The sequence below is a fragment of the Nomascus leucogenys genome, chromosome 3 (assembly GCF_006542625.1).
Source record: "Nomascus leucogenys isolate Asia chromosome 3, Asia_NLE_v1, whole genome shotgun sequence".
Classification (NCBI taxonomy): Eukaryota; Metazoa; Chordata; class Mammalia; order Primates; family Hylobatidae; genus Nomascus; species Nomascus leucogenys.
In genome coordinates, this window is record NC_044383.1 from 53436893 (window position 1) to 53448616 (window position 11724).

The window sequence follows — 11724 nt, forward strand, 5'->3', positions numbered from 1 at the left end:
TTCACGGCCTCTGATTCTGCCTTGACTATAAATGAAAGTGTTCTACATACACCTGCTAAAAAGCATACGAAGATGTAGGTTCAGCAAGTAAATATAAACAGTAACAACCAAATGTGGAACAACAACGACAGGCTTTTCCATTCAAACTTTAACTGTAACTTGTTCCTTTAAGTTCATTTACTAAAGATAAAACCTGCACTAAAATCCTTGTTTCTTGATCTCACAAGCGTCTCACTCTGGTAGTTCTTTAACTGTCAGTTACAGATTTTTAACAACATACCTGAAACTCTTATTAGTCAAAGGTCAATTATGAGGCTTATTGTAACATATTATAAGATGTAATCCTTACTCCCACACCTCCCCAAAATATATTTCTTCAAAGAATTGATAACTCAATATCCAAGAATCAAATCCAAAGTGATAATAAATATTATACCTAAAATGACTTAACTAAAACAATTCCAGAGTGCCAGTAGCAGAGATCATGCAGACATAAAACAGGGTGTTTTCAATGCTAGCTTCCGGAAGAAAAAAATAGGTCCTCAAAGCATCAGATTTCAAGCAGGAGCCATTTAAATAGTAAGATTATCAGTAATTAATGTACTCAATGGGAGGCCTATTGGCAGAGATATTCAGTGATTGAGTGACCTGCATACACCTTACAGCTTTTCTTCCAAATACCAAATGTAAGATAAAGCCCGTTTAAAGAAGCTTTTCAGTATTTGTAATGATTTCTGAATTATCTGTGGGGAATTCTGACTTAATTGGATAACGTTTGATATATGTGTCTAACATTAAATCCAGATCATGCTTTAGATCAAAATTTATGTTAAGCAAAGCCAAGTTACTCGACCTTTGGTCTGTCAAAGGGTTCCTCAAGTATGTTTTGAGATGCTTTTTGTCCATTTCCATACCACTAATTCTCAACTTTTATCACAGGAAGAATACACAGGACCTTAAGCAATGCATACACATCAGTAAAAAAAAACTTGATTTAGTCAAGTGGAGAGTTTCATAAATGGTGGATGGAAGCTCTATACTCTTCCCTCTGTCTTTCCATTTGATTCCCCAACAATGCAGTTTGGCTGAGAGCACGTTGGGATGGGGTAAGTCACTTCTATACATGCCAGTATAGTGTTCCTCTGATGTGTAAAATTTGAGCTGACCTATGACTGAGGGTACCAGAGATAAGCACTTAAGAGCTTTGAGGTGCTGTTCTGAAAATCTGTCTTTAAGTTCCTGAATAATGTGCTCCACTGTTGAACATGGGTTTTCTTTATAAAAGCTCTCATAGGGTAGTTGGAATTTCAGGTTAGCTTGCTGAGCTCTGTGTAATTTCCCGGGGAATTTCATTTGAATATCAAGTTGGATTGTCATATTGTGGCTTCCTCAAACCAAAACTCATTATAAACTTCAATTTTTTCCGTCACTTTACTGAGTGACGGCAGTATTGCAGTCAAGCTACTGGCTGCAGACAAGACCTCAGAGGTTTGCCCCTAGAGATTTTTCCAAAAGTCTGTTGTGGAAAAAAAAAAAAAAAAAAAATAGGACACTTTAAAGAACAACAATGGTAACAATTAAATCAAAATCTGTTACTGTACTTCAGGGTACAAATGCTTGGGCAGCTATACGATTATTGCATCTGATATTTGTTTCACTATTTATACCATGCCAACATAAAATAAGTACTTTCACAAGGTCTACTAAAATTTCAAAAGCATCCTGCCCTCTTGTCCATGCAGAATGGCAAATTTCCTTCAGTTTACGCCTTTCTTCACTCTTCAGAAAAAGAAAAAAAAAATACATTTTCAAGTTCTAAAAGCAGTTGTGGTAACTGAGTGATAGAAAAAAAGAACAGGCTGGGCGCAGTGGCTCATGCCTGTAATCCCAGCACTTTGGGAGGCCAAGGCGGGGAGATCACAAGGTCAGGAGATCGAGACCATCCTGGCTAACACAGTGAAACCCCATCTGTACTAAAAATACAAAAAAATTAGCTGGGCGTGGTAGCGGGCGCCTGTAGTCCCAGCTACTGGGGAGGCTGAGGCACAATGGCGTGAACCCGGGAGGCGGAGCTTGCAGTGAGCCGAGATTGCTCCACTGCACTCCAGCCTGGGGGAAAGAGTGAGACTGTCTCAAAAAAGAAAAAAAAAAAAAAAAAAAGAACAAACTTCAATTGTTCCCAATGCAACAGAAACTCCCCATAACAATCAGTGATTCTACCAACCACATATTTAAGACATAAGAAGAGGAAGAGATATTTCCTCTATAGGTATCTTGGGGATATGTTTTTTAAAGTCTAGAAGCAACTACTTTCATTTTGGAAGAAAATTCAGTGGACAGAATGGAAGCCTGCCCATAATATTACTCCATTTACAGCCCCCACTTCTCAGTTGCCACCGTGTGGAATTTTACAGCCAAAATGTGTGCATCAGCTTCCTAAGGTGGGAAGCCTACAACATCCTCTTTCAGGTTATGAGATTCATGGACAAACCTCACCAACACAGGTGATGATCTTCCCCCACTATGTCCTCTGTATTGACAGTGATAAGGGAAAGAAGAGCGAGTCTCTTACTTCCCTGAACATGTCTTCCTGAATATAGCTCTGACAGATCTCTAGCATCTGTTTCTGATGGGTTTCTTAAGAGAACAGTGTGTTAATTGCAGTTGTCTCAAACTGCTTTCTCAGGACCTCTTCAACAGAATTTATCAGCCACTCCACCAGTTCTTAGAAGTTATCAGGAGTAAAGAGACCTTCTGGGATTTCATCAGCTTCATGTTTATACAGAGGTATGTTTTGCTTTCCTGTAAGAATACAAATTTCTAATACAAATTTTAGGTATTCTTTCTTTTGCTTCTCTTCAAGGGTTAAAGATAAAATGTCCTCATCTCCTTCTTCCGCAGTTGGGATTCTGAGCATTGCTATTACTAGTTTCTTTATGTTATTTTCTTTTCCTGTTGAGAAGTTTGGTCATTTTTTTTTCCTGTTTCCATGTTCTGATTTCATCTTCACTCAATTCTTTTATTCATTTTCTGTGTCTACTATATGGATTGTCTAAATGATTGGTAAGAGCACATCGTGTGGATGTTGCATTATCTCAAAGAACTGCCCTATAAATACAAGGTCTACAGATCATAGAGTTCTCAAAGTGTTTGGCATATAATTTATAATGTTTATTTAGTTGATTAGGTGTTTTATTTTCTAAGTCTCTGCTCTGCTACAATTCTCCACCCTCTCCTGGCATCTGGCCAGATCCCCTAGAACATGAAGAGGGCCAGGTCAGACTCCTTGTTCTTCCCCTTGCAGTTGGGGGCAGTGCTGAAGTTCAGCCTTGTCACTGCCTGCCTGCTGACCCAGACCCTCGTCCCACATCCTCAGAGTAGCCTACAGGCCTGTCTGGCTGGAGAGAGAAGCCTGGCTGTGACAAAGGGAGGGGCAGGCTACACACGCTTTTCTGTTTTTAAATTCCAGTCTTTATTCAGGTAGGATATGTCTTCTCTCTAAGCTCAGTGTTTTGAAATCATCAATACCACCAATAACGTGGCAAACACACTATGAGCATTGACAAATTGCTGACAAGAGGACAAAGAATTCTCCAGAACCACAATTAATGATTACTAGTTGAACTCTATTTTCTATTTTCACATAGATTCAAGTAAGTTTTCAGAAAAATTCATCATTATCCAAACCTCTCACTATCCCATATCTAAAGGGAACCAAATAGATTCAGATATTCAGATATCACAGCATCCTTTACCATGTGAACACAACTATCCAAACAAGTCATCTAAACCCAGGAACGGAGTAAATTCAAAGAACAAAGGTTACTTGTATTCATTAAGACCTAGTATAAGAAAGTGATATGTATGGCCTAGATGATGGACATAAGGAAGATCAGTGGAAGATAGAAAACTAGGTAACAAAAGAAAAAGATATTACATTTCCCTAACTATAGGCAAGAAGAGAAAAGCATCATATAGATGAAATGTAATTTCCAAGAGCCATTCCTCATTCATCTTCTTGAAAAGTCTATGTTTTTTTCTTATATCATCCTATCAGATATCTTTTCTGTATTGATTAAATATGGTTAAGAATATCCACTTGTTTCTTTGGCAGGGTGCTTTAACAGATTCAGTCCTACTTACGTGCATTCTAGCCGTAGTTTGGATATATCACTGACCAAGAAAAATGAGTGGAACTGCACAGATAAACTTGTGAAACAAATTCTCTGCAACCTCTTTCTTTCTTCTCCTGTGCCCCCATCTATAACTCTCAGTGCCAAATGCAAGCACATTTCTAAATCTCCTTGTTAAACCGAGAAAGATTCAAATACTTTTACACTTTGAAAAAAAAAAAAATTTCCTCCGTGTTAACTCTCTTGTTCTATTTGTTTGTATGGTAAGCTTTCATCTCTAACTGTGAAATGCAAAGTTGTCTTCTGTTTAAGAGTATCTAGCTTCAGCCTGCCAAGCAGAAATTCTTGCAGGCTGCCTGAGAAATCTTCTAGGAAAGATAATAGTTTGATTTTTCCTGTTCCCACTTCCCTCTCCAAATATTGGCATTTGCTTCCTTGGAGAATATTAATCCTTGGCCTCCAGTTCACTTAAACTGCTAAATGAGGAAGGCTATATTCCACAAACATGTCTTCCCCTTTAACCACTCTACCAGTCCAAAAATAAGAGATAAGAAAATCCCATACGGATCAATAATAATTTTACAAATTTGTTTTTTACTTCTTCCAAACCTGTCCTGGCTGTCATTCCAAATGAATCTCTACTAGTGGAATTTCAAATGTCGTGCTAAGTAGCAGGAATGTAAGTTTGGGGCCTAGACTCTTGGCTATTAAACAAAACCCAACAAAACCCTAGCTACGGTGTTTTACACTTAAAATTTGTTTGTGGTGTAGTTATATATGAAACTCAGCTATTTCTTTTTGGTTTGTATGTTTGTTTGGGGCGTCATTTTGGTTTTAGTTTTTTGATTTTTAATTAATCAATTTTTAACTGATGAAAATTGTATGTATAGTGTACAATGTGATGTTTTGATATATATATATATACAGTAAAATGGCTAAATCAAACTAATGAACATATCTGTCCATTACTTTACATACTTGCCATTTTTTTATGGTGAGAACATTTAAATCTACTATCTTAGCAATTTTTAAGTATACAATACATTGTTTTTAACCATAGTCACCATGTTTTACAGTAGCTCTACTGAACTTTTTGTCTAACTGAAAATTTGTATCCTTTGAACATCTTCTCTATTCCACACTGCAGCCTCTAGTAACTACCATCATACATTCTACTTCTATAAATTTGACTTTTAAAAATTCCACATATAAATGAGATTATGCAGTACTTGTCTTTCTGTGCCTGGATTATTTCACTTAGCACAATTTCCTCTAGTTTTATCCATGTTATTTCAAATGATAGAATTTCATTCTTTTTTAAGACTGAATATTATTCAATCTTAAAAATTGTGTATATTTCCCACATTTTCCTAATCCATCCATCCACCCATGATGTTTAGGTCTTTCCATGCCTTAGCTACTGTGAACAATGCTGCAGTGAAAGTGGGCATGCAGATACCTCTTCAGCACAATGATTTCATTTCCTTTCTAGATATATCCAAAAGTGGAATTGCTGAGTCATATGACAGCTCTTTTAATTTTTTGAAGAACTTCCCCACTATTTTCCAATATGGCTGTACTAATTCACATCCCCTCCAATGGTGTACAAGGGTTCCCTTTCTCTATATCCTCCTTAACACTTATCTCGTCTTTTTGATAATAGCTATCCCAACAGTATGAGGTAATATCTCATTGTAGTTTTGCATTTCCCTGATGACTAGTGATATTAACAATTTTTTCATGTACTTGTTGGCCATTTGTATAACTTTATTTGAGAAATTTTTTTTAGGTCTTTTGCCAAATCCTTAAGGAAATCAAATAACCCAATTTGTAATTGGGTTATTTGCGTTCTTGCTATTGAGTTGTTTGATTTTCTTAAGTATTTTGAATATTTAACCCCTTATCAGAGGTATGGATTGCAAATATTTTCTCACATTCAATAGGTCGTCTCTTCACTCTGTTGATTATTTTCTTGTTGTGCAAAAGCTTTTACTTTGCTGTAATTCCATTTATCTATTTTTGCTTTTGTTGCTTGTGCTTTTGAGGCCACATACACAAAAAAAGAATCTTTGTAGGAATTCTGAAAGAAAGTTTTTAATTACCTTTAAACACAGAGGGCTCTGGAGATCTGAGAAATATTTCTGATTTATATAAAGGGGCAGATGTCAGGATAACAATTTCCAGTTTAAAAATAGTGCTACTAAACATAAGTTTTATATGATAGTAAAAATAATTTGACTGCTTAGTAAGGCAGAAGACAGTGCAATAAGAACAAATAAAACAAGCTATGAGATAATAGGGGTGGCTCTAGCTTCAGAAGACTGCCTAGAAAGAGTACAGAGATATGAATGTTTTGGACACTCACTGTGTTTGCGGAGAAGAATAACTGTGGAGACACCTTCCAAGCTCACTAGGAAAATAAAGTATAAGAGCTTAATGAATTGAGTGAAGTTCTGTAATATTCTATTATACAATAAGTTCTCCTGACAGTAATGTTTATATGGCAGGACATGCTTACATTCCGATATAAATCAACAGATTGATGACTAAGATAAATACAAACAATATGCACACCTGAGAGGTGAGGCTTTAGCCAAGCCCACTTGGAATTGTTAGGACTAATAATAATTTTTTGAAGATGTTCAGGAGACAAATTTTGGAAAGAAACTTTATGGAAATGTGATATGGACAAATCCTGCATCCACAAAATCATTTTTCCCCCAAAAGAAATTCATATTTTCAGGATTAAATTTAGTTAGAAATGCTAAAATGTTGACTCCTGTATCAAAATAAAAAATCAAGTTCATGGGTTTTTGTACATGTTGCTGAAAACAGAAGATACATTCATATAAACTGAGCAGCAAGGAGTATTTCAATATCCTTGAAATAATTATTTGTATTTCTTTTGGAAACCACTAGAGCATCCTGAATAGACATATATAGAAATACACACTATAATACACTAAACTATATAACATCTATTCATCAGAGTAAAATAAATTTTTTATGATGTTTAATAAATTGGAAGGCTACATTTCTGGATATTAGGCCCTAAACTCAGGATTACTCAAAGAGAGTAATAATGAAAATACCAACTATACATTCAAGCAATATAACTTTTAATAGAATCCTTGAGTGGAACAATGTCTACGCAGATTACGTTCTTATAATCTATTTACTTGATCATTACATGAAGAAGTATGTTTCAGAATCAAAGCATTTTACATATTAAAATGTATTATGTACAATTTAGAAACATGAAAAATTAGGTATTAAACTTAGTGGAATAAGCACAGAAAAAAGTTAAAGCAAAATTTAATCATTTAGGATTAAAAATCTTACATATTACATTAGTGGCATTAAAAAGCTCATGCATCTAGAAATAAATTGAAGTACAGAGTCTGGTAATACTAAAAAAAAAAAAACTAACTTAATTACCATTTCTCTGTATATGAAATGTTTACATGTATTACAAAGATTAAGATTCTTAATATTTTCCATTGATTTTTATATCTCATATATTAAAAAATAATTTTATATATCTGCTAAACTATATTGAGAGACAATTCTCTGTGGTATCTCATGTTTCTGTACAACTTGTGAGCAAAGGCACTGTCTTTTTTCTAGACTATTTTTCTAAGGATGTTTGCATTTAAAACAGCCATGGAAGACAGAGATAGTATCCCCCTTGGGGCAAGGACAGGTTTCCTTACAGCTTTCAGGGTCTGCCTCCTAAAAGAAGGACAGGTATGTGCATTGCCCATTATAAAAGATTCACGTTTCCTAAGCTCAGAGTTCTGTCGTGCTATCCACTGCACACACAGATGTCATCTTGCTTCCTTAATGTCACCTCGTAGAAATTGCAACTTGTCAAGCTAGCACAAAAATGCTGATACTCTGCCTAATGCTATTGCTGTAAGTAATAAATAAACCTTCTTCTCTATCCCAGGAGTCTCATGTCCGACTAGCATCCATGAACTTTGGCAGGCTAACATGTTGTCTTGAAATTGGATAAACTCTCTGACCCTTGACTTTCTGTTATATGTATTTTAATGAACTAAGTGAGGTTTAATTCTAAAAATATGAAAAGAATTAAAGGACAGATCTTATCTTTAATTCTTTGGAAAGTCTATTTTACTGCTGTTTCTGCAAATACTATGAATGAGTACCACAATTACTCTACATGTGTTTCATCAGTTCTACTTTTGCTTCTAATTTCTTGATTCTAACCATTTCTACCAAAAGTGTTGCTTGGAAAGAGATCATCCCTGCCTGACCAGGCTACCAGTAAAAATCTACCTGTCCCTGGATCATGTACCCACAGGTGATATAATCAGACATGGCTGAGTATGAGGAGAAGGAAGGAGAGTACATAATACAAATATGACTTTCTAAAGCTTCCATTATGAATAGGGATTCTAGAAAGGATAGGTTCTATCTGAAGTTCCCTTATTCTATCAGACACTTAGACATTTACCCTCTTAAAATAACCTCAATAGCAATTACTACATGTCAATTTCTCTATGCCTCAATTTATTTGTAACAAAAAAAAAGGATTACAATAATTCAAACACAATTTACAACTACTTTCTGAAAGCTAATAAGCAAATGTGACTGAGTTCTTTAAATGAAAAGCAACATAAATTAAAATTATTATTTGATTTCAACACTCCTTCTCCTGAGGGTGCTTTTGTGTTTTCCTCTAAAGACACTGCAATTTGTTCCCAGAAGGAAAGTATCTTTCCTGTTCAGTACTTGGTAGTATAGGATAAGTGCCAAATCTCTCTAAATTATACTTCTGCTCACTTCTAACAATTTATTAATTTTTTTCTTTTTTTTAAGATGGAGTCTCGCTCTGTCACCCAGGCTGGAGTGCAGTGGAGCCATCTCAACTCACTGCAAGCTCCGCCCCCCGGGTTCACGCCATTCTCCTGCCTCAGCCACCCAAGTAGCTGGGACTACAGGCACCCGCCACCACGCCCGGCTAATTTTTGTATTTTTAGTAGAGACAGGGTTTCACCGTGTTAGCCAGGATGGTCTTGATCTCCTGACCTTGTGATCCGCTCGCCTTGGCCTCAAACTTCCTATTTAGATCTCCCTTTTCCCACTATTTAATTTTCATCAAGATAAATTTTTATAGTTATTATCTTATAATGGTAAAATTAAGAAAGCCGAGGTGAAAGTGGTCAAATGAAGGTGATTCCTAAATTTACCTTGAGCTGGACATACAAATGAAGTCAAATAACAGTCTTCTCTAATGTATAAAAATACAAAAAGTCACAGACAAGGGTTATCTCATTAGCCTTGCTTAAAACCATCCTTTTTCTACTGAAAATGCTCCCATACCCAAATTCCTGTCTTAAGGATCTACTTCACATTAGGACTAGAATCATTATACCTTAAAACAAAGATTCGATATGGTGTATTCTTCATTAAATTAACCTAAAGAAAAAAATTCCAGATTAATTTGTTTGCTTCATTTTATCAAACAATAAAATTTTTATTGCTCAAGGGTTTTCCCCCTGCTACTGTCTTGAAAGTATAGTACTCAATTTTCTGCTACTGTCAGAAAACATAGTACATTTAATGTACCATTAAAATAAATAACTACCTCAAGGGCCCGCTGTTTTTTAATCCATCTAAATAATTTTAATTTTTGTATCCTTGCCTATTCCTGTATTATGGTATTTTATTAAGTTTAAACACATATTAAAAGCAAATTTTTCCCATTTTAATATCTCTAAAACTCAAATGAGTCTTACACTCAATGACGTCTTGGATTCACTGAAATAGAGCATTCTCCATATTTTCTGTTGGTCCCCTCTACATTCACTTGCCACCTAATGAAACTTTTCTCTGGCCTGAGGTGTGGGCAGAATGCACTGAATCATCTGAGCTTTCTTGTCCTCTGGCTTCTGGTAGTATCCTTGAATGGGATACTCTAGCAGTAGATCAGAGAAAAGAAATCAGAGAACGTATTCCCTTCAGTGCTCATTAATAGGCATGACAATAACAGTATTCTTCTACCCAAAAACACAGCTATATTCTGGATGCTATTCTCTTAAGGCATTAGGCTCTGACAACTGCTTATTGCCCCCAGCTCTTCAAACTAAGGGTTGTTCATAGCTTCCAGCTGTTGCAAGATTCTAGTTTCTTTGCAAGCACTTATTTGTTTCCTTAACCTGCCCACACCTTTGCAAATTGTCTCTGTAATTTTTCTATTTTAGAATACTTAATGGACAAAAATTGTTTATATTCAAGGTGTTCAACATAATAATTTGATATATGTACACATTGTGTGATTACTGCCACAGCCAAATTAACTAACACATCCATCATCACCCATGCTGTACGTTAGATTCCCACAACTTGTTCATCTTGCAGGTTTGCACTATTTGATCAAATTATTGCTGTATTTAATTCTCTCTACCTTTACAGTTGTGCCCGTTCTTTCCTGATGGGCTTCCTAATCAATAAAGTAATTTTTACCAGAAGTAGCCTGAGGGAGGAAATAGCCATCAAAACGGAATTCTGGGGTTTGGTAGCCCATGTCCTCAATGATCACATTGAGGTTATACTGGTAGTCTGTGGCACAGCCTCGTATCATGGTTGTTCAGTTTATGGGCTGCAGCATATGGTCACCGTGGTGACAATGGTGATTATGATTGTAGGGTGAGTTGGTTGCTCTGATTGCCCTTGAGAAAGCACACAAAGAAAAGTTTCTATTGAAAGTAATGAATTCAAAATTAAAGGCACAAATGGAAAACCAGGAAAACTATGTTAGCTTTAAAGGAACATATTATTGTCTGTAACAGCAAATTACTTGTGAATGACAATCAAGTTCACATATTAATTAATTAAAAGAGTTACAGAGTTTTGGCATCAATTTAATTTTCAATGGCTCTTATGCTAAAGAAAGAAACATCCTTGCTAATGAAAGCAGTACCTTCTGCCCTTAAAAATTTTTTTAAAAAGATACACTGATTTCACCTGAGAAATTTATCTCTAAAAGTCATACAGGTTCTCCTGGGGGCCTTCCTTATCACTCCTTGCCTCCCGGCTCGTAAACAGAATTAGAACCCAAAATTACCCAGGAAATACACAAGATATATTATTTAAGGACACATCTTATAGACTAAATTGGCAAGATCTCGTCAATTTGTATCTGTAGGACTTGTACTGCAATGTCTTCCTAAACTATTAATATAAGGGAGACAAAATATTATACTAGGTCAAATTTATGTGAGTGAGTACATTTACTAAGGATTTATGACTTAATGTCTTGGTTCAAGCAGGTGCCGTGGGTGTCTCACGCCTGTAATCTCAGCATTTTGGAAGGCCAAGGTGGGAGGATCACTTCAGCCCAGGAGTTCAAGAACAGCCTAGGCAACATAATAAGACCCTGTGTCTACAAAAAATTTATAAATTAGTCAGGTGTGGTGGTGTACGCCTGTAGTCCCAGCTACTTGGTAGACTGAGATGGGAAAATCATTTGAGCCCAGGAGGTCGAGGCTGCACTAAGCCATGATCATGCCACTGTACTAGAGCCTGGGCCACAGAGTGAGAAGCTGTCTCAAAAAAAAAAAAAAAA

General features: G+C 35.9%; 1 pseudogene; it reads right to left on the reverse strand.

Moving 5' to 3' along the window:
* Positions 1 to 1554: 1554 nt before the first annotated feature.
* Positions 1555 to 10740, reverse strand: LOC115832681 (annotated as a pseudogene).
* Positions 10741 to 11724: the final 984 nt, after the last annotated feature.